Genomic DNA, 22,527 nt, shown 5'->3' with positions numbered 1-22,527 from the left:
AAACTGAGGGTTTTATAGGGGAGCGGGGTGGGGGATGGGTTAGCCCGGTGATGGCTATTAAAGAGGGCACGTATTGAATGGAGCACTGGGTGTTATATGCGAACAATGAATCATGGAACACTACATCAAAACCTAAGGATGTAATGTATGGCAACTAACATAACATAATAAAATAAAATTTAAAAAAATTAAAGTTAAAAAAATATTTTTCTTAAAATGCTTTAATGTTGCTATAACATTTTTAAAATCTAAGATATATATATATATTTCTAATTTTAAGTGCACACCACCAGGAAGGGTCGTATCACTTTCTTTCCTATAATCCTGCAATGGTTTCTTAGTGCAATAAAAATACCATGCAAAGTTCTTTCCATAATCTTTAGGGTCATACATGCCAGGCCTCTGATACCTCTTGGATCTTGTCTGTTGTCTCTTTTCCCCTGTCTACTATGTTCCAGCCATCCAGAGACTTTATATCCCTTGCAAACACCAAGTTAACCCCTTTTTAGTCATTACTCCTGCTGTTTTCTTGGTCTATAATGTGTTTTCTTCAGGTTTTTTCAAAGATTTATTTATTCATTATTTAAGAGAGAGAGAGAGCTTGGGGGGGGGATCAGAATCTCCAGCAGACTCCCCGCCTAGCACGGAGCCTGATCTCACGACCCTGAGATCATGACCTGAGCCAAAATCAAGAGTCAGATGCTTAACCCACCGAGCCACCCAGGTGCCCCTATTTTCTTCACATCTTCATATGGCTGCCTCTTCTGATTATTTAGATATTGCTTCAAATGTAACTTTTTGAAGGAAGCTGTAGAGACATTGTCTATTACCTACCCAACAACTGAACATTCCTGGCTCCCACCCTGGAAACTTCCAAGGGTCAGATATTCTCTTTCCCTACCTGTGGAAACTAAGACATGGGCACATGACTCGAATGCAGCTAAGCTGGTCTTCACGCCAGGTTTCAAATCTCAGGAGAGTGGTGATGCCTAGGGGCAGGGACAGTTGCAGCTTTCATGGCCGCTCTGGCATCATGGAGAGGACAGGAGAATGCTGGTAGTATCTAAGGTTGGGGCCGTTCATCACAGTGATGGTTGCCCAGTGGTGGTGTTCTTACCAGTGGCGGGGCTGGCTGACGTTGGGCTAGTGTGCAGACTACTATGTGATTCTATCTGGGTTGTGTTTTACCTCCTGTTGGTCCGGCTGAAGCTGAGTTGGGCAGCCCATGCATCAGTGCTATTGGCTACCTGAAATTCTTCCCCCAAATGTATTTTCCACTTCAGTTAAGCAGAGTTGTCTTTTATTTTTTGCAACCAAGGACCCATAACAAAGAATTTCCCTGAAAACCTAAGCTAAGGCAGCCACTCGCCTACCCTGGTTATTCTCTGCCTAGAGTATTCGGTTCTTTGTAGCATGTACTGCTATCTGAAATAATTAAATTGTGTATCTGTTTTTATCTGTTACTTGTGTATTCCCCCCACTCCCAAAATGTCAACTCCATGAGAACAAGAACTGTGTTTGTAACCCCTATATCAACTCGAAGATTTGGTACTGACAAATATTCATTTCATAGTGAGATAGACAGTAGAACGGATGGTAGACACAAGATTCGAAAAGAGCCAAGGACCAAAATCAATATGAAAAATTTAACAGAGTAAATGTGAGAGCTGACTTTAAGTTGATCAATCAATTGTATAAGTACAAGATCCAGGAGAGCTTACTTCTTACAAATTTGAATGTTAAAAATGAAAACCGTATGGGTTGTGATAGATGGCAAGCTCAGTAAAACTTGACTTCTAAAGCGGGTCAAAGCATTCTTAGTCTACACTAATAGAAACACAGGAGGGATTGATGCTTCTGGCCAAGATGAATTAACAAAAACCAGATTTATCTTCCCACCTCAAATAACCAAAAGCACTGAACAGAATACGTGAAACAATTTTTTTTTTCAGTCACTGGACAACAAGCAGCACAGGAAAGTGATCACTGAGAAAGAGATGACCTCTCCAGTCGCCGGGGGTACTGCCTGGAGAACGTTTTCAGGCCACAGCACAGGGAGGGGGAACCCAGACAAAGGCTGGCAATCTCCCTAAATTGAGAAGATAGAGTTGGGAGTTCAAGGAGGTCAAGGTAACTTAAACTCATTGGTCAGTGGATCAGAGAGAAGAGAGTTCACAGAGAGAGAGTCCCAGAAGTCAACAGAGTGTACCCCTCCCTTGAGCGGTCAGCTAAACGCTGATTGGCTCATGTGTGTGAGAAAATAACCTGAGACTAGAAGGACCTCTCAAAGAGAGCAGAGGTAGCAATTTGTGGAGATCATACAGGCTGGGAATAGTTCATGTTCCCAATAGCTAGAGTGGGAAAACCTCAGTACATGAGGCATCAGATAGAATACTCACAGAGTATTGGGGGCAAAACTAACTTTAGACTAGAGAAATTGAATTGGCAGTTTAAAGCCTTCTCACACACAAAAAAAGACCCCTCCAGGCCTAGGTAATTTCATCGGTGAATCTACCAAATATTTAAGGAATAATTAATACTAAACACAATTTTCTCCAGAAAATGGGGTTCTCAACTCAGTTTTTGACTCCAGTATTACCTTAATATCAAAACAAATACATTACAATAAAGGAAAACCACAGACAAATACCGCACATGGAAAAAGACTTTAAAATTCTCAATAAAATTTTAACAAATTGAATCCAATAATACATAGAAAGGATAATACATCATTGTCAAGTGGAGTTTATCCTAGGAATACAAAGTTGCTTTAACATACAAAAATTAATGTAATTCACACTATTGACAGACTTAGGAAGAAGGAAAGAAAAAGAAAGAAAGAAAGAAAGAAAGAAAGAAAAACAGAAAGAAAGAAAGAAAGAGAAAGAACCATATGATCACCTAAATAGATGCATAAAAAGCACTGGACAAAATTCATTTCTAAAAAAAATTCTCAGCAGAATTCTCAACCTGATAAAAGGCATTTACAAAGAACCTACAGGTAAGACCATACTTTATGGTAAAAAATGGATTGCTTTCCCCCTAGGATCAGGAATAAGACAATAACATCTGCTCTCACCCCTTCTATTCAGGATGGTGTTGGAGGTACTAGTCAGTGAAATAGGCAGATTGGGCAGGAAGAAGTAAAACTGTCTTTGTTTGCCTACAACATAATCATCTATGTAGAAAATCCTTAGAAATAATTAAAAACCATATGCTTTTACTCATATGTAGAATTTAAGAAACAAAACAGATGAACATAGGGGAAGGGAAAGAAGAATAAAACAAGATAAAAACAGAGAGGGAGGCAAACCATAAGAGACTCTTCTATAAAGAACAAAACTGAGGGTTGCTGGTGGGGAGGTAGGTGGGGTGGGGGGTAATTGGGTGACGGGCATTAAGGAGGGTACTTGTGATGAGCACTGCGTGTTATATGCAAGTGATGAATCACTAAATTCTACCCCAGAAGAATTATTATTAGTGTTATTATAATCTAATTTATAATCTAGTGTTATTATATCTAATTATAATTATTATTAGAATTATTAATAGTGTTATTAACATAACACTATTATGTTAACTAAGTTGAATTTAAAATAAATAAATAAATAAATAATTTGAAAAATTACTAGAACTAATGAGTGCGTTTGGCAAGTTTTGAGACACAACATTGATAAAAAATCAATTGCACTTTCATAGGTACTAGCAACAAACAATTGGAAGTTTAAAAAATGGTACCATTTACAAGAGTGTAAAAATACATACACTTTGGAATAAATTTGGCAATAGATGTGCAAGACCTGTACTCTTAAAAATATAAAATATTGCTGAAAGAAATTAAAGACGTAATGAAAGGAGAGAAAGACTATGTGCATGGATTGAAAGAGTCAACATTATTAAGACAGTAGTTATCCCCAAGTAGTCTAAATTTAATGCAATCTAAGTTAAATCCCAGCAAGCTTTCAAAAAACTAGAAATTGGCAGGTTCTGAAACTTATACAAAAATGCAAAGGACCTACAATAACCAAAACAACTTTGAAAAATAAGGATTTAGTCTATATCATTTTAAGTCTCATTGTAAAGACAGCATAATTAAAATAGTGTGCTATAGGTATTAAAAAACATATAGATCGGGTGCCTGGGTGGCTCAGTCGGTTAAGCGTCTGCCTTCGGCTCAGGTCATGGTCCCGGGGTCCTGGGATCGAGCCCCACATCGGGCTCCCTGCTCGGCGGGAAGCCTGCTTCTCCCTCTCCCACTCCCCCTGCTTGTGTTCCCTCTCTCGCTGTCTCTCTCTCTCTCTCTCTGTCAATTAAATAAATAAAGAAAACCTTAAAAAACAAACAAACCTATAGATCAATAGAACATAGTCCAGAAATAAACCCACAATGGGCATTTAATTTTTGACAAATGTGCAAGGCAATTCAGTAGAGAAAGGCAACCTTTTCAATAAATGGTGACAGAACAATTGGATAACCATACACAAAGGGAAAAAATGAAATGAGAAAGGAAGAAAGGAAAGAGAAAGAAAGAAGAAAGAAAAGAAAAGGAAAAAGAAAAAAAAGGAAGCAAGGAAGGAAGGACTAAAGAGAGAACAGAAGGAAGAAAAACGGGGTGGGGGAGGAGGAAGGAATTGAAACATTTCCTCACACCATATCTAAAAATTAACTTGAAATGGATGAGGGATATGGGCATAAGAGCCAAAACTGTAGAACCTCCAGACCAAATAGGAGAAAATCTTAGTAACCTTGGATTTGTGAAATATTTATTAAATAAGACACAAAATGTACAAAGTGTAAAAGATAAAACAAACAAATTAAGCTTTATTGAAATTTAAAACTTGTTCTTCAAAGTCACTATTACGAAAATTAAGGAGCAAGCCACAGACTTGGAGAAAACATTTGCAAGGCATATATCCAAGAAAGGACTTGTATTTGGAATATGTAAAAGACCCTTATAACTCAGTAATAAGAAGAACAGAGGTTGCCTGGGGACGGGCTGGAGGATGAGAAGGTAGGGAAGGAGGAACTAAGAGTCATGAGGAAGCTTTTGGGAATGATGGATACTTTCATTATTTTGATTGTGAAGATTTCATAGATTTATACATATGTAAAAGCTAATCAAATTATACAATTAAAAATGTGCAGTGTACTGTACATAAATTATACGTCAATATAACTGTGAAAAAGAAAAAAACAATACAGCGTGCGAAGCAGGATACTGGTGTCGTGGTGCCCCTCACAGGGAATCCTTGTCCAATCCCTCACATGAGGTATGTGCGCTTCGGAGTAGAGAACAGCAGGGCTAGGCTCGTGCGCAGGTGACTGAACGTCCGCTACACTCACTCAGGGATTATTCCTGCACAAATGTCAACTCAATATTTGTTGAATGAGTGCATGGATGATAAATGAATGTAATCCTCCACTGAAGCCTGTAGAATTCCAATTTGTGCCTCAAGAAAAGTATGTCACGAAACTTCAAACAAATTCGAAAATGTGGATATAACTCCTCACATGGCAAGGGTCTACTGCGTTAACTTCTGGGCACCACAGTTTAGGAGGTTGACATCTACAAGAAAGAAGGGATGAAAAGTCTGGAAAATTATGTTATTTAAGAAACTGGTGATGTTTATTTGGGAGAAGTCTTAAGAGACCCGAACATTTTCTTTTTTCTTTTTTTTTTCTTAAAAGATTTTATTTATTTATTTGACAGAGAGAGAGAGTACAAGCAGGGGGAGAAGCAGACAGAGGGAGGGAGAGAAGCAGGCTCCCTACAGAGCAAGGAGCCCGACGTGGGGCTCGATCCCAGGCCCCTGGGATCATAACCCAAGCCGGAGGCAGATGCTTAACCGACTGAGCCCCCCATGTGCCCCAAGAGCTGAACATTTTCTTCAACAGACAGGAGGAAAGTAAATTACACACATTTAGGGTAGTTCCAGAAGACAGAACTGGGACCAAGTTAATGATGGAAGATGGATTTTAATCCAGAAGTCAGCCACAAAGCTGGATTAGGTGCCCATCCTCTCTGCTTCTCCACACACCCATAATACCCTGCACATATGTTATTTTAACACTTAGTACACTGTGTTCCTAGTTCTCAAAAATGTTTTCCTGGCTAAACTGTGTACTTTTTGTTTTAGGATAACAAGACTAAATAGTATAAAGATGTGAATTATCCCTAGAGTGCCTGGGTGACTCAGTTAGTTAAATGTCCAACTGCAGTTTGCAGTTCAGGTCATGATCTCGAAGTCGTGAGATCAAGCCTTTCGTTGGGCTCCATGCTGGGCATGGAGCCTGCTTAACATTCTCTCTCTCCCTCTTCCTCTGCCCCTCCCCATGTCACCCCCAGCTCATGCACATGCTCACTCTCTCTCTAAAAAAAACAAAACTGAATTTCTCTAAATTCATCTATCATCTTAATACGATCCCATTCAAAATGTCAGTAGGTTTTTCTCTTCCATCTTGTTACTGTTTTGAACTTGCAAAAAAAAAAAAAAAGTGTGTGAAATCAATTTGAAAGAAAAGATGTGATAATTGTCAAGAAAATTCTAAAAATGAAGGGGAAGAATAATTCTATCATATTAAAATGCATCTATATTAACTAAAATACTTTGATTCTGGGACCCAAATAGGCAGATCAATGGAACATAGTGGTGTCTAGATGAGTCAACTTAAAAGAATGAAATATATCAGTAAGTAGTTACTGATGTAATGTTCAAGACACTCAGTTATGCATAGTATAGTTGTTGGGTTTTTTTGAGGAAAAATACACAAATTACAAAGTGTGTGTGTGTGTGTGTGTGTGTGTGTGTGTGTGTGTGTAGAATATGGTGGGATTTATTAAAAAAAAAAAAAACTGTCAGTGAGTGGTTTATTTCAATAAGAACCTTGGTGGGCCAGAACTGCAGTTAGGAAGTGAGAATGGATGAGATGGGCATTGTTACTTTTCACTTTATTCCCTTCTATATTTTTAAAAATATTTCTATATGTTACATGTGTAATTTTTAATAAATTACAGAGAAAAAGAGAGCAGGGGAGAAAAGGAGAAAGAAAAGGGCACAGAATTAAAAATTGAATTACCATAGGATCCAGTAATTCCACTACTGGGTATTTACCCAAAGAAAATGAAAACATTAACTCAAAAAGATACATGCACCTCCATGTTTATTGCAGCGTTATTTACAATAGCCAAATTGTGAAAGCAACCCGAGTGTCCACCGATAGATGAATGGATAAAGAAGATGTATATTTATGCAATGGAATCTTATTCAGCCATAAAAAGAATAACATCTTGCCATTTGCAACAACATGGATGGAGCTAGAGAGTATCATGCTAAACAAAATAAGTCAGTCAGAGAAGACAAGTACCAGATGCTTTGACTCATATTTGGAATTTAAGAAACAAATGAACAAAGAGAAAGACAAACAAAAAAACAAACTCCTAACTATAGAGAACAAACTGGTGGTTACCAGAAGGGAGGTGGGTGGGGGATGGGTGAAACAGGTGAAGGGGATTAAGAGTACACTTATCATGATGAGCACTGAGTAATGTATAGAGCTGTTGAATCACTATATTGTATACCTGAAACTAATATAACACTGTATGTTAATTAGACTGGAATTAAACTTTTTTTAAATAAGGAAAAGAAAAGGCCACAGAAGTAACAGAGAATGGGAGAGATCAAGGATGGGCTTTGAAGTCATAACGACAACTTATCTTTTCTCAGCCTCAGTTTCTTTTCTGTAAAATGAGGATCATAATGTCTCCTTCCAAGAGCAGTGTTAAGCATTTAATGAAATAATTTATGTAAAGGGCTTAGCCAATAATAAACAAGCATTATAAAAATCTGTAATAATTATCATTTGCTACTACTATTATTTATATTCCAAGGAATTTTCCAACAAATGTGCAATTGAAAAGTTAAAAGAACACCCCACATTCGTTCACAATAACCTGAAGGGTGAGCTTAGGGAAGCACGGTGGTTATGAGATTATAACCAAGAGAGCTTCAATGTAATCAATTGCATCACGCTCTATCTGAAGGAAGAATGTGTTAACGGAAGTGTGTGTATGATCTGTGTAGAACCTGGGAGAGAGGCTATTAGGGAAAATGAGAGAGCCTTTCATCTGCTAGGAAATGAGTGTTGAAAAAACCTTGGGATTAAATTTTAACTCCCTGGGTAGACTTTGCTATAGAGCAAGAATACTCTGATTAACCAATACTTTGGCCTTTATATGTATTATTTTGGTGTAGCTATCAACCTCTTTTGAGTTTGGTTGGTGTGATAACCCTGACAGTCTGATCTCACCTGTGCAGACAGAAAACATTGAGTCTTTGGATCTAAAAGCTGAGGTCCAGACCCTAGAATTTTATAATTCTCTATAAACAAACCTTTGCTCTAAGAGCCTGGTATGAATGGAGGGAAAGCAGTTTTCTGTTTTGGAAAACTAAAACTTCAACATGAATGGACCAGTGGATGGATGAATGAATAAATTAGCACTGGAAGGAGTTGCCACTGGAATTGTAAACTCTGTATCACTGTGTTGTTTGTACCCGTGAGATTGTGTTGTGCTTGTGTCTAGTTGACCATCCTATCCAGGTGATCAACAGAAGCCCACAGGAGCTGATCTTTGTTGATCTCTCCCTCTTATTCTTGCCATTTTCCCTCAACCCTGCACTCTAGCCTCTCTGGCTTTCCCATGTCAAAATGCAGTCCCCCTGGCTCCCTGCATGGTTCTCACCTTCCCCTAACTTTACACCCCAGCCTCGCAGTCACTTCTTAGGGCCTAGGATCAATCTCACCAATGCCTTTTCCAACTGCCGTATGTAAAGTAGTCACCACCACCCCCATCATCACCACCACATGACTCTCCATCCCAGCATCCAGCATCCTACGTAGAAGCCTAGATGGGATTCAACATGCAAGAGATTTCTTGGGGGAATTGCCTGTGGAGGATAAAGGGAGAGGGAGTAAGAGGAAGTGAGGAGGGCTAGGTCTGACATCTGTGAGGGGGAGAACAAAGGAAGGAGGGGGAGTTGGGGAGGAAGAGCCTCGAACTACAGCACAGTTCAGGGAAAGTCTTAGCCAGGCCCATAGGGAATCGTTGAACCAAAGTAATCTATCGGAGGAATTGTGCATCTAGAAGGAGTGAGTCTTCATTAGTCCCCTGCCATGCTCAGTTATGGGTTGGGAGCCCACAGGTTTGGTCTTGGTGCAAGTCTAATAATGGTGGGTCCAGAAGGGAAGCAGCTGGGACCATTGGTCACTCATGGTCCCTGCAGTTAGTTAACTGAGAGGTGTGTTCTCATGGTTGTCAAATGTGATGGATTTTTGGGGTGCCTGGGTGGCTCGGTCGGTTGAGGGTCTGTCTTCAGCTCAGGTCATGATCCCAGCGTCCTGGGATCGAGGCCCGCATCGGGCTCCGTGCTCAGTGGGGAGTCTGCTTCTCCCTCTACCCCTCCCTCCTGCTCGTATTTCTCTCTCTCTCAAATAAATAAATAAATAAAATCTTTTTAAAAAATCCATCGCATTTAAAAAAAAGATTTTATTTATTTATTTATTTGAGAGAGAAAAGGCAGGGAGGGGCAGAGGAAGAGGGAGAGAATCCCAAGCAAGCTTCACACCCAGTGTGGAACCTGACGTGGGGCTTGATCTTACAACCCTGAGATCATGACCTGAGCTGAAATCAAGAGTCAACCCTGAGCTCATCACCTGAGGCTTAACTGACTGAGCCACCTAGGTATCTGAATGCTGTGGATGTTTGTGAATGTTTGTGTCCCTACCCAATTCACATGCTGAAGACTTGATCTGCAGTTTGATGGTATTTGGAAGTGGGACCTTTGGAAGGTATTAATTAGGTTTAGATGAGCTCATGAGGATGAAGCAGGAGCAGTGGACCAGGCAGCAGTTAGACACCGATTTGCAGCATGGTGGAAATGCCACAGATATGCCAACAGAAATGAGGAGAGATAGAAACCCTATAGAAACATGTTTCTCCTGGGATTTCTGCCTTAACTATCAAGAGATTTCAAGTATTCTTCCCCCAAATTTCCTTTGTTTTTCTTAAAGAAGTTGGGATTGGATCTGTGGGTCCTACATACTATACTCTGGAGATGTTAGAACACAGGGTAGCTAGCAGCCACCTGGCCTTAGTTCTTTTAATACAGGGGGGCTGTGCTGAGGGGGGTTTATAGAACTAGAAGAAACAAGAAGAAACTTTTAGAAATGGCTAACCCCTGCACTCTAGCAGTCGGGCTGGATACAAAGGACAGAGGCCGGAGATCCTGCCTAAAAGAGGAGCCGGCAGGAGCCTCTCAATGCACATCAGCCTCCTTTGGGGAACTGAAAGCATTGTTAGCACTCCAAGTTGCCTGGCTTAACGTGCCCTGTCCTGTCAGGCAGAGGGATTATCCAGTCACGGGAGGAGTCACATGCTGTTTTTTCCACTGAAGACTTCTTGGGACACCACCTAAACCAGAGGATGTAAATTGACCTTTGCAGGTGATTCTGTGATATAGTTATTCATCATGTATTAAGCATCACTACGGTGAAATAAAGGAGGATCCAGTGAAAGGAAGAGAGTCTGGACCCCAATGAGCATAACAAACTGCTTGAGGTTTCCTCCAGAGGACAGGAGACGGGGGGAGTGGAATGCAACGGAAAGGAGAGTTCAGTAGAGTGGAATGATGAATGCGAGATCATTGCAGGTGCTGTGAATGGTGTCCAATGAGATACAAAGGCTAGAAACAGATGAAAGGGGCAGAAAGATACTCTATTTTTTCTAGATGGAGAAAAAGGAAAGAGAGACATATGTATGTATTTAACCATTCATCTTTATTCGCAAGGGTCCGTGAGCACCCACTCTAGCCAGGTACCCTTTAGATATTGAGGGTACAGTGGCGAACACGGCAGGCAGAGGCTTTGCCTTCGCACAGTTGACTCTCTTGTGGACCTATTTGGGCAGAGCATAGCTTGTCACCACTCCCTCCCCGTGGTCAGCAGAGGGCTGATCTCACTAACACTCCAGCGGGCGGGCATACAGGTCTGTCTCCCAAGCCCTGATACCATCTTTAGAGAAGTACTGAATGTGGAGTGAGGGCTGGGATGGGCAGATACCACGGCATATTAGGGACTCCATCGTGAGGAAAGAAGCAAGAGAACAAAGGAGAATGGCCTTTACACAGGCCCACCGTGGCAGAGAAGGCTAGCTAGCCACTGAAACTCGCCCTTCCCTCAAAGCAGAGAAGCAACTACCCAGCCAGAAACTACAGTCCTCCCTGTATCTGGGTGTAGCCATTGTGATGGTTACCACAGGAATATGAAGACCAGTGAGGTATGTTACTTCCAGGACAGGATTTTTTAAAAAGTCAGAGGCTCATCTTTCATATTTTAACATTCTACATGCTCTTATTTAATAATGCGCAGCTATATGACAGCAAGTTCATTCCACTACTAGTTACATGATGATGTAATAAAGAATTTCAAACAATTTTTCATATCTTTATTATATTAATTTTTACCACGAAATTGAGCATATATGTGTATTTTAAAATTGCTAACTACTTTCAGAAATAATATATAAATACTCATCCCTCAACTAACAAAGATGCATGGGATTCCAACAACAAAAGCAAACAACAATCTCCACTGAATAAACTCATATGCAAAAATGACAAATCACACAAAGCAACGATCCACTGTGAAAAAAAGAGTCAGCAGAAGCATCAAATAGGGACATGAGATCATGCAACAATCTGAAGGAGGCATAAATTAGCAACATTTAAAATTATGAAAGAGATAAGATATGGAATAGAAATCATAAAGAAAGAAAAGGACTTGGGGGGGGGACAAAGAATTAATAGGAAAGAAGGAAATGGAGAGAGGAGAAAGGGACATTTTTAGTTAGTTAATTCAAAAACTACCATCTTGGGGGCACCTGGATGGCTCAGTCAGCTGAGTGTGTGACTCTTGGTTTCGGCTCAGATCATGATCAGGGTCGTGGGATCGAGCCTGTTGTAGGACTCTGGACTCAGTGCCTAGTCTGCTTGAGATTCTCTTTTCCTTTCTTTCTGCCCCTCCCCCCACTCACGTAGGTGCTCTCTCTCAAATAAATAAATATATATATTTTAAAGTACCATCTTAGGTTCAGATAGAAAAATGAACAAGACATAAGAAGACAGGAAAATCAAAAAGTAAAGAGGATGAGGGGATGATGAAGATGGGGGGAGAAAATTCAGCACTAAGTTAAATTAGCAGCTAAGTCAAGAAGAGATATACACTGGACTTATTGCCAAAAAGTAAAAGAAAAGATAATAGTTCACCAAGAAAGATGAATGGTTTCTGGCCCTGACACCTAAGAAAAATTTATTTGAAAGCATTTTTATATAAGCCGAATTGAGTAACATTGTGAACTCTGCCCTCAACAGTAGATTTACCAAAAATGCAGAGGGTTCTGCATTTGGCTTTTGGTTGATTAGCTGTTGGTGAAGACTGAGGACATGACTTAAGTCATAAAAGAAATTCTCCAGAAAATAAGGATGATACGGCTTGCTATTAGGATGACAAAGCTTACTAGAAGAAAAAAAAGAAAACCTAAACACAATGACATTATGTAATAATGTATATATTATGAAAATGCCATAAAATTTGGGAACAATAGAGAAAATATCACTTTAATTCTGGGTTTCTCAACCTTGGCTCCAGTGACATTTTGTACAGGACAATTTGTTGTTGAGAGCTGCCCTAGGCACTGTAGGATGATTAGTAGAGGTCCAGTAGAGGACCACCCCATACATCCCTTCCAGTTAGTTGCAACAACCAAAAATATATCTAGGTCTTGTCCAAAGTCCCTGGGGGCAAAAATTAACCCTAGGTGGGAACCACTGTTCTAATCATACCAAGTAAATACAATTTCATTCATATCTGAGTAGTCCATGGCAATCTTTTGTCTGTGTTCTATCTACATGTATACATATATTGTATCCTGTGTTTTTCATTCAAAGAATGTTGTGGACGGCTAGAGCAGACTTCCGGCATCCGAGAAGGATCCCCAAGGCCTTTGTAAATCCCCAAATCAGTAAATACCACTTTAGTATATAACATCTCCCATAATTTTGCTTGAGAATAGAAAGAGGGGGTGAAACTGCTCCAAGGTTCAGACCATGAGCTGTTGGTGAGGTTCATTCAGCAGCTCAAGTATCTGGGTGTCCAGTTTCCAACCTTGCAGCTCACTTTAATCAAATTTGTCTCAGCTACACTACAAATCGGTATAAGTCAAGGGTCCCCAGGGTCTCTCTGGAGTAATTCAAGCAGTCAATCGAAACTCTTCAAACGCCAAGGGACCGCTGTGGATCCCAGGTCCTGGGCTGCAGACATATAACAGTCCTGGGAAGAATGATGGAGGGCCATGAGCTCTTGCAGGGTAAAGCCTGATAGGGCATTCATTTATGTAAGATAAGGCCATAAGACCTATACATTTTTAAAGGGGTTTGTTTTATAGATAAAAATATTTCAAACTATGGGTAACAGGTAGAAGGGTGAGATTTAGAGGTTAGCATGCAAGCAGGACCCCAGTACTTGATGTTTTGCATCATCTCCAAGGCTCCTAAGACTTTGTCCAGTTATGGAGCGCCTCGGTGGCTCAGTCGGTTAAACCTCTGCCTTCGGCTCAGGTCATGATCCCAGGGTCCTGGCATCGAGCCCCGCATCGGGCTCCCTGCTCGGCGGGAAGCCTGCTTCTCCCTCTCCTTCCTGTTCGTGCTCTCTCTTGCTACCTCTGTCTCTCTCAAATAAATAAATAAAATCTTAAAAAAAAAAAAAAAGACTTTGTCCAGTTATGACCCAGCTCTGGGGCTGCAGACCCAGCCTGGGAAATTCGCTGTCTGTGCAGAGGAAGGCTCTGCAAATCATTTCTGTTCATGGAGGAGCTTGGTGGGCCGCTTAGATTCCGGACCTCAGAGACAATCTGAACATAATCTCAGGCAATGCCATACGTGAAAATACTCTCTGGTGTAGACAGAGCATGTTACAAAGGAAAAGAAAACAGGACTGGAGTAAGAAGATCTTTGTTCCAACAAGGACTTTGCTCCTGACAACCTCGCCTCCCTGAACAGGTGTTTAACTCCTGCCAAGTCCAGGTTCACCTCGGACCCAATACTACCTGGGAAGTCTGCTGGGTTGTGAGAAAGAAATGAAAATAAAGAGCGTGAAAGCATTCTGAAGGCTTTGGAATGCAAGGCCTGTGTGGCAGATTGATGACATCGCTAACATCCCAGTGCTCCGAAGTCATAGAAAGTAGGTTCTGAAGGAGCTTTTCACAGGACGATGTAGCAGCTTGGCGTGCTGCTTCCCTCTTGAGTTCTAGAAGGCCAGAAGCAAGGGCGGCTTGCAGACCTGGGGATTAAATCAGAATGTGTTTGTCTTTGTACTCACACCCAGAGGGTAAAATAAGATGATGAAACATGAGGAAAGCTGTTCACAAACTTTTCACATCATTGAAGGCTTTCGTCCCTTCTTGTCCCCACTTCCCATGGCCCAACACTTGATGCGGAGGAAAGAGAAAACCACTGCATTTTGTGCCTCTCTGCCACACAAAAGGGGCCCCTCGCAGTCACCTAATGTCCCAGACCTCCAATCCCTCACTTGTCAAACTGGAAATGTGGGGCATGCCTACCTCCTACTGCTGCTGTGTGGCTTCCATCCGATGGTATGTTTGCATGCCATCAAGTGTAAAGCCTTTTGCAAATATCAGGTATTATTTGACAAATTTATTGTTCACTATGGGCTTCATTGCGACTTAGAATAAAAAGATGGGCAAGGAATGTCAGAGATACGAGTGAATAAAAAGGAACTCGAGAGTTATCTATAGATTTTCAAAATTTGTGCTGTTTTGTCTCTCTCACCATGAACTGAAGTTTAGCTGTAAGTTGAAGATCTATTTCACTGCCAGGAAAAAGAAATGTTTACACATCAAAATGGATGAATCCCGATATGTTTTGTGCATAAAAGAACGTTTCAAAAAAGGACACAGAATACAATTCCATTTATATAAAATTCAGGGACACGGGCACACCAATAACTGCTTGGTGGTATGCACTTCTGTGGTAAAATTAGAAATAAAAATGCAGGAGTGGGAACATGTTAGGGAGGGTATAAAGGGTATCTTAAAAGGTACAGAGATGTATTCCTTAATGTGGGATGGTGGGTACAAGTATGACCATTTTATTATTTTCTTTTAAACTTAGTTTAAATTGGGGCACCTGGGCGGCTCAGTCATTTGAGCGTCTGCCTTCGGCTCAGGTCATGATCCCAGGGTCCTGGGATCGAGCCCCGCATCGGGCTCCCTGCTCTGCGGGGAGTCTGCTTCCCTCTCTCCCTCCCCCTGCCACTCCCCCTGCTTGTGCTCTCTCTCGCTCTCAAATAAATAAATAAAATATTTTTTAAATATATAAACTTAGTTTATTTATTTTATTGTTTATTTTTTTAAGGTGTATTTATTTGAGAGAGAGAGAGAGTGCGAGGGCAAGCAAGGAGGGGTAAGGGAGGGGCAGAGGGAGAAGGAGAGAGAATCTCCAACAGCTCCCTGCTGAGTCCAGGGCCCCATGCCAAGGTCAGGTCCCCAAGCCAAAATCAAGAGCTGAAGGCTTAACTGACTAAGTCACCCAGGTGCCCCTAAACTTAGTTTAAATAACAATAGTTTAATAAGGATATAGTTATTTAAATGGTACATATCAGCATATATGTATACACACACAGTATCTGTAGTATATTATATATATATATATATATATATATATACACTCAGTGTTTATGATATACATAATAAAAATTTTTAAAAAGATTCTCCCGCAATTTAAATTTTTAAAAGATTGGAGAATCTTTTTTTATACTATATTTTTATATTATTATTATCATTTACTATATTTTTATACTATAATGACTATTAAAGTATAGTCATACTATAAAAAATATATAATATATATTTTTATATATAATAATAAAGATAATATAATAAAGTCTGATTGACATAATTCTTGTTTTTCCTCCTAGTTTGTTGTTCATGGCTCAGCTTGGGCCATAAGAAGCCTCATCTTGCACCAGTTCCCCCCTCCCCATATACGCCCCACCCATTAGGGAGGCCTCAGCTTCTTGCATGGGCCCAGCACTTGCTGCCTACCCCAGGGACTTGGCACTGGCTTGGCACCCTCTGCCCGAGGGGCTCCCTACCCAGTCTCTCATCCTTTGGGTCTCAGTTAAACCGTCATTTCTTTTAGGAAGTCTTTCTGATTCCTCTGACGGCGTTCAGTTCTCCTGTGACAAGCTTCCAGAGTTTTCTGCATGTCTCCTTCCTAATATTCATCACACTTGTAAATACTTAATTTATGTCTCTCCAACAGACTGTAAACCCTAGGAAAGCAACGCCACATCTGTTTGGCTTACTGCTGAATCAGTAGTGTCTAGTAAGTGAGCATCTAGCGAGCATGCAATAATATGTGTTGAATGAATGAATAATGAATGGATGGATGGATGGGTGGACGGATGGAGGGATAAATGGCAAAGCCAGAGGATTCCCACTGGCAGGTATGAATATGAGAGTATAAAATAAATTTTATCGGCTACACTTTGGGCATTGATTCATCTGCTCTTTTCTAGGAGCTCAATGAACAATTAGCACCAGCTCTAAACAGCTGAAAGAGTTGTCACCAAGATTTACCTTCATTGTATTTAATCTGGTCTAGCAGTTGCTTCTCACTGGTTGCAATGAGTTGGGGTTGGCATGGTGATGTCACTTTAAATGCCTCTGTGAGGTCTTTCTTTCACTGCTCTGTAAGAAAAAAAATAGCAGGTTCCTCTCAGAGAGGGGCACGGGATAATGTATTATCTGAGTTATCACTGTTCAATCAAAAAGTGCATGAAGGAGCCGCATAATTCATTTGGACAGCAATCAACACGGAGTTATGCAGGTCTCTCATGTAGGTGATGCAACAGCCAAATTCCCTGACAGTGGTGAATTACTCCTCGTGACACTAATAGAGATGCCAAAAGAAGTGTCAAGGCTATAGACATGGAGCATGGGGGGCTCTTCAAACTGCACGAGTAAAAATGTGATATGTTTTATTGCTTTCTTTTAATCTTGATCATTGAGGTTTTAAAATGAAATTACAGGGATGCTAAGCCTAGCCAATGGGTAGGGTGATTCATTTCTACTTGGCAATGGTATTAGGATGGTGGCTCCTGTCCAGGCCACACCTGGGCTGAAACCCCTGTGCCTCACCATTCTGCCACCATCCCCATGGCTCAGCTAGCACCTCAGATCCTAACAAAGGGTGCGTGACATATGGGGTTTTTTTCCCTTTTTCATCCATAGTCAAACAATTCAGCAAGTATATGTCTCTTTCTCTCTCGCAGTTAAAATACTGACCCGATGTAATAAAATCTCTGATTTTTAAAAGCCTTGTAGTGTGAGAGAGAGAGAGGCTGACATGAATTTGAAATCTGGTGATCAGGGAGTGTTTTGAATGGCCTTGAGAACTGCAGGTAAAGCATTAAATTATACGAATATTCTTGTTTAGTTAAACTTTTTAATGTTTTAAAAAGCCCTTCATAATATAATGGATAAGTAAATTCTTGGGCCTGATTTCAATTTGAGTCAAATTCCAACTAATAATGTTACACCCATAAACCTTCTCCTTAACAGCCCATAACATTAAACTGAAAACAGAATTCTTAAAGCACGCTCTTATGCTGTCTATCCATGAAATAAGCATTATGGACTTTTAACAGATGTCTTTAATAGACATTGTTATTAAAAAGAATATTCAGCAAAATAAATTTAGACTGCTAGTCTAGCATAATTACTAAAGGAATACTGCTGCCTGTTCTGATAATCTCATCTATACTTAATTGGGAAAGAAAAAAGTTCTGTGGACATTCTTACCTTTTGGTAGTAGACACGTACTCATTTACCTACCTAGCTCATTATCCCAGATTAGGATTTGTTAGTAGCTTCTCGTATGCTCCAGCATAAGCCCTAATTTTCAGGAAATTAAAAGTTGGTCAGAAAAAAGAAAAAGAACTCCAGTTAACAAGCATCAGTCTAAGAGCAAATTCCTTATAAAAATCTTGGGGGGAAATTTCAGCTCTTTTTCAGTTATGAGTGCCAAAAAAAAAAAAAGTTTGTGGTTTCAGGCACTTTTAAGTTTTATAATTTGAAAATAAGTTAGGCTTTCAGCAGAAAAAAGAAAGTTCCAAGTCCATAATATGGATTAATGCCTCTGGTATGTTTTGAAGATGACACAAAGCTGGTAAGAACAACCAATCTATTTGCTGGGAAATATGCTGTATTGTGCATGAGTATTTCAAAATAACACTATCTGTGCCAGCATTGGATTTTGGTGTCTGCCTTCAGGCCTGTAATATGAAAAATATTATCCACTCTAGTTAATTCGGTAGTAACTGGAATTACATGACATCTCTCATTCTGGGGAATTAAACAAAGGGGAAAATGTCCACTCGTCTGGTCAGTGGTCTGTGTCTTCAGTGGCAGGCTCTCAGGGAGGTGAAGTAGAGGTAAATGGTTATGAAGATGGCCCTGGTATTGTCATTCTTTGTTAACAGAGGAAGAATGTGAAGGGGGGTCTTAACCAAGATTATACAGCATATCAAACAGGAAGCTCACGTCTTTCCCAGGTGAGAATATATTTGCATGTGTTAGGCTGTGGCTTCATTGTCTTTACTTAGATTCTCTGCATTGGGGCAGGTCTGCGAGAATGGGGTGGATCAGCACTTACAATTGCGGCGGTCCTGTCAGTAGCTGAGCCTGCATTCGGGAGAAGGGAAGAACGCGGGACTTGGATCAAACAAACCTCCATGTAATCCTTGTTCTGAAACCTATTGGTTAAGTGACTCTGGAAAGCTACCTGACCCTCTCTTCATTCATCTGTAAAATGAGGGGAAAAGAAACATATCCCTAATGAATAGTTGTAGGGGTTATGTAAGGAAGAGAGTAACAATCAAACGTGGGCCATTCTTCTTCCTCTCCCTTTCTTCTTCTTCCTCTTCTCCATTTCCTCCTCTTCCTCCGCCTCCTCCTTCTTCGTAAGTTCCAAATCTTGCTTCCCAGTAACCTGTAAGTTACATTTCAGATGAACGATCTAAAAAGATAGATCTTACTATTTTATATATATAGGAAATGGCAAGCAATGAGCCTTTACTTGCAAACATTTTATGAAAGCTGACCACAGAGTTCATTATGTAGGATTCAGAAAACCTGGTTTCTGACCCCAGCTCCACCATTTACAATCTAAGCAAGCTGCCTGAGCCTCTCTGAGCCTCACTTGTTTTTGTTTTTTATTTAATCGGCAACACTGGCTGACAAATCTTACCTACCTCACACAGTTCCTGTGAGGATTGACCGGGAAGATAGATGTGAATACATCTTGAAAACTATAAAACACTTAGTTGAAATAAAATAGAGTATTTTTATAATTTTCATCATGCTCAAAGTCACTTATGTTGACAGATTTCTATATCCATAATTTTTCCCTGGAAGTTTACTCATATTTGGAACAATTGTTATTTATTACTCATTTATTAACAGACATAAAATTAGTTTTGATGACAGCCTTTTGCTAACAATAAACCAAAAATGGATTCAGGCTTTAGTAGTGCTGAAGAGCTTTTCTCCTTTTTTGAAAAGTTGAGACTTCACAATGTGTTAGAGCAAAGTTGTTGCTTAATAACTGTTCTACTAAAGTTCACCAAATCGTACTTGATGTTCTGGCTTTAATTGCTTACACAGAATATTTGCTTTCCACCTGGCCTTATTAAACACACACACACACGCGCGCGCGCGTGCGCACACACGGGCACACACAAAATTTGCTTTGACCAAAATGGTCATACTAGTATGAGGAGAATAACTATAGAGAAATTCAGTTTGTCTGGAACTTCAGGGCTTCAAGAGCTAATCCCAAGTGACAGAGCTATTGAGACATTTGACCAAGAGAAGAACCTTACCTTAGGAAAAGGACATTTTGTGTAAACATACTGGTTCCTTCGCTGGCAAGGTTGTTTATGCTTAGTCATCGGGAAAGTTTCAGCTGCACTTTGATCAACACGGCTCAGTAATTATCAAGACCTTGACTACCTACAGCCAAGGTAGAAAACAAAAAGCTTGACCTACTTGTAGCACAGACACCAGAAGGAATAACTCAAGTTGATGAAATGCTTTCCTGGGGGGATGCCACCCCTTTATCTTATGATCACAACCTAGTACAGCCCCTCTGATATCAGGTCTGCTCTACCCAAGAAATAGGAATTTTGAAGGTAGAATAGAAATATGATTCAGCTCTCCATGCATTATTCAATGCCATCCAAACTTCCATGGCTTAATACGCTCACTGTCCACTAATCTTCAAGGAAGCAAACAATGCACGCTGAAGTGTAATCACTGCCCAGTTAGGAAGGTATTGTCTCTCAACTCCACACCCACCCTCCTGTATTTGGCTTTATGACGCTGGACCTGGGACCCTGTTACCCACACTTCTCCTTTGCTAGCAGCTCCATGTTAGGCTCTGGAAATCAAGGGCACTGGAGGGAGCCTTCAAGGCTGGAGGAAAAGAGACTGACCCCTTCCCCTTTGCTCCCTGCTGGCTTGATGTCTGCTACCAGTGCTCAGAGCCCCGGCCCTGCAGCCCCACTTCCTCACTCAGCAGAAGCAGTTCTTTCCCACAGCAGTAAGGGAATCTGCTACTGAGTTTGCCCAACACTTGCAGAGCCCGCCTATGGTTTCTATCTCCCAACTAGACCCTCACTGATACATCTGCTGACAACCTGAATTCATGGGTTAACATTCCCATATTTTCTGTTCCATAGTAGCTTGTAGTCAACATCTATTGTATTTGGGTGCCCAGAAAACAATCATTTTATTTTGGCAAACCTCCCCAAACTTACTCCCTGCCGACATAGTTTAGGTGGGACTGTCTCTACCCTTCGTTCCAGGGGGAGGCTGGTGGCTCAAGTGGAACACAGGAAATTATTACCTGTACCACCCAGAGTGATTGGTTTAGTGGGCGAACATGTGCTCCAGATGTACTTGAAATCAGTGTCGCCTTTTTAAACATGCAAGTTACATAGAGCAATAAATTCTCATTCTTTAAAAAAGCTAGCCTAAGTTGTGTGTTTGTCACTGACAAGGTTAAACAAAAGGAGTGAATCTTTAACATTGGTACTTGAGCAGAAATTGGTGGACGTGTTGGTGGGTGGCAGACAACACTTTGTGGCCTTCAAAACATACACCAGAATGGAGCTAGTAATGGAGGTAGGTACACGCCTCTCATGGTCCTCCCCAAGCCTGGAGGCTGGCTGGGACTTTAGTTGCCAACTTCCCCACAGGACTAATTGCATGTGACCATTTGCTGACGAATAGCCAGAGAGCCTTGGGGTAGTGGCTGAGGATTTGACATCTACAACATGAGACCAATAGAACTTTCTAGATGCCACATTCTAATTGATAATTTAGCTTACTTACCTTACATGGTGATAGAGACAAGACTAAAATACTTCCTCATAAGATCTCTAAATATGGTGTATCTGAAACTGATATCTAAGTTAAGACAGAACTAGGAAAAGAGTAGACATTTATTGAAGGCCATTGTAGATAGATACTGGGCTAAGCAATTTCATTTTACAACCAACTCAGGAAATAATGTGTCATCACCAACTTTTCAAAGATGAGAAAAGTGAGGTTTGGGAAGGGTAAGCAACTTGTTCAAGGTCACAAACTAATAGATTCAAATCTAGTTCCCCCTGACATTGGAGTTCACTCTCTCTCTCCACATCAGGAAGGGAAGTCAACATATAGTTTGAAGAGAAAAGATGATTGCTGAAAATGTCTTGTCTCCTACCTTTCTCCTTGTTTTTCCACACCTAAAGCCCTGAAGCAGAAAGGTAGCTGGAAACTTATTCTAAAGCATCACCACAAGTAGGAATTTACCCTGTGTATCGGGGGGAAGCAAATCCAAAAGCAATCGTACTTGGAATGTTAGAAAAGTCTTAGCTTGTTTCTAGTCTAGCCACAAATAAATAGAGGTTTATCTGGGCAAAATGATTTACTATCATTCATTAGTGTATTTTATACTTCACTGAACTTGGATAGGCAAATTATATAAACATTTTACATACAAGCAAAACATGTCAGATGTCAGGACTCAAAATATGTATTTAATTAAAAAAATACATCTCTTAAAACCAAAGCCCTAAATACATATTAAATGATACCCTAATCTGAAGGTAAATGAGAAATGCCACCTAACAGGCATGAAGTGACCCACATTTACGGGAATACCTCCATTAATGAGGCAAATGCATTCCACCAGCACACTTCAGTGTCAGAAACTTCATTAGTCGATGAAGCAATAACACAGAAGTCCTAAGGACCCAACCAAAGAGGACAGAGAAGAAGTGGGTATGGTGTGAAATTATTAAATATTAACCAAAATTATATCAAGTAGGCTGCCTGAAAACGAG

General features: G+C 40.4%; 1 long non-coding RNA gene across 1 annotated transcript; it reads right to left on the bottom strand.

Moving 5' to 3' along the window:
* Positions 1-14,888: 14,888 nt before the first annotated feature.
* LOC145720110 (uncharacterized) lies at positions 14,889-21,108 on the bottom strand. The gene is made up of 3 exons (XR_014142846.1): positions 20,017-21,108; positions 16,712-19,124; positions 14,889-14,940 (listed from the first exon to the last, which is right to left on the bottom strand). It is a non-coding gene; the product is annotated as an uncharacterized LOC145720110 (long non-coding RNA).
* Between the last annotated feature and the right edge of the window lie 1,419 nt (positions 21,109-22,527).

This window comes from Leptonychotes weddellii, chromosome 2 (genome assembly GCF_054177405.1).
Source record: "Leptonychotes weddellii isolate Sample4059 chromosome 2, ASM5417740v2, whole genome shotgun sequence".
NCBI classification, from domain to species: domain Eukaryota; kingdom Metazoa; phylum Chordata; class Mammalia; order Carnivora; family Phocidae; genus Leptonychotes; species Leptonychotes weddellii.
This window is presented reverse-complemented; position numbering and strand designations above follow the sequence as displayed.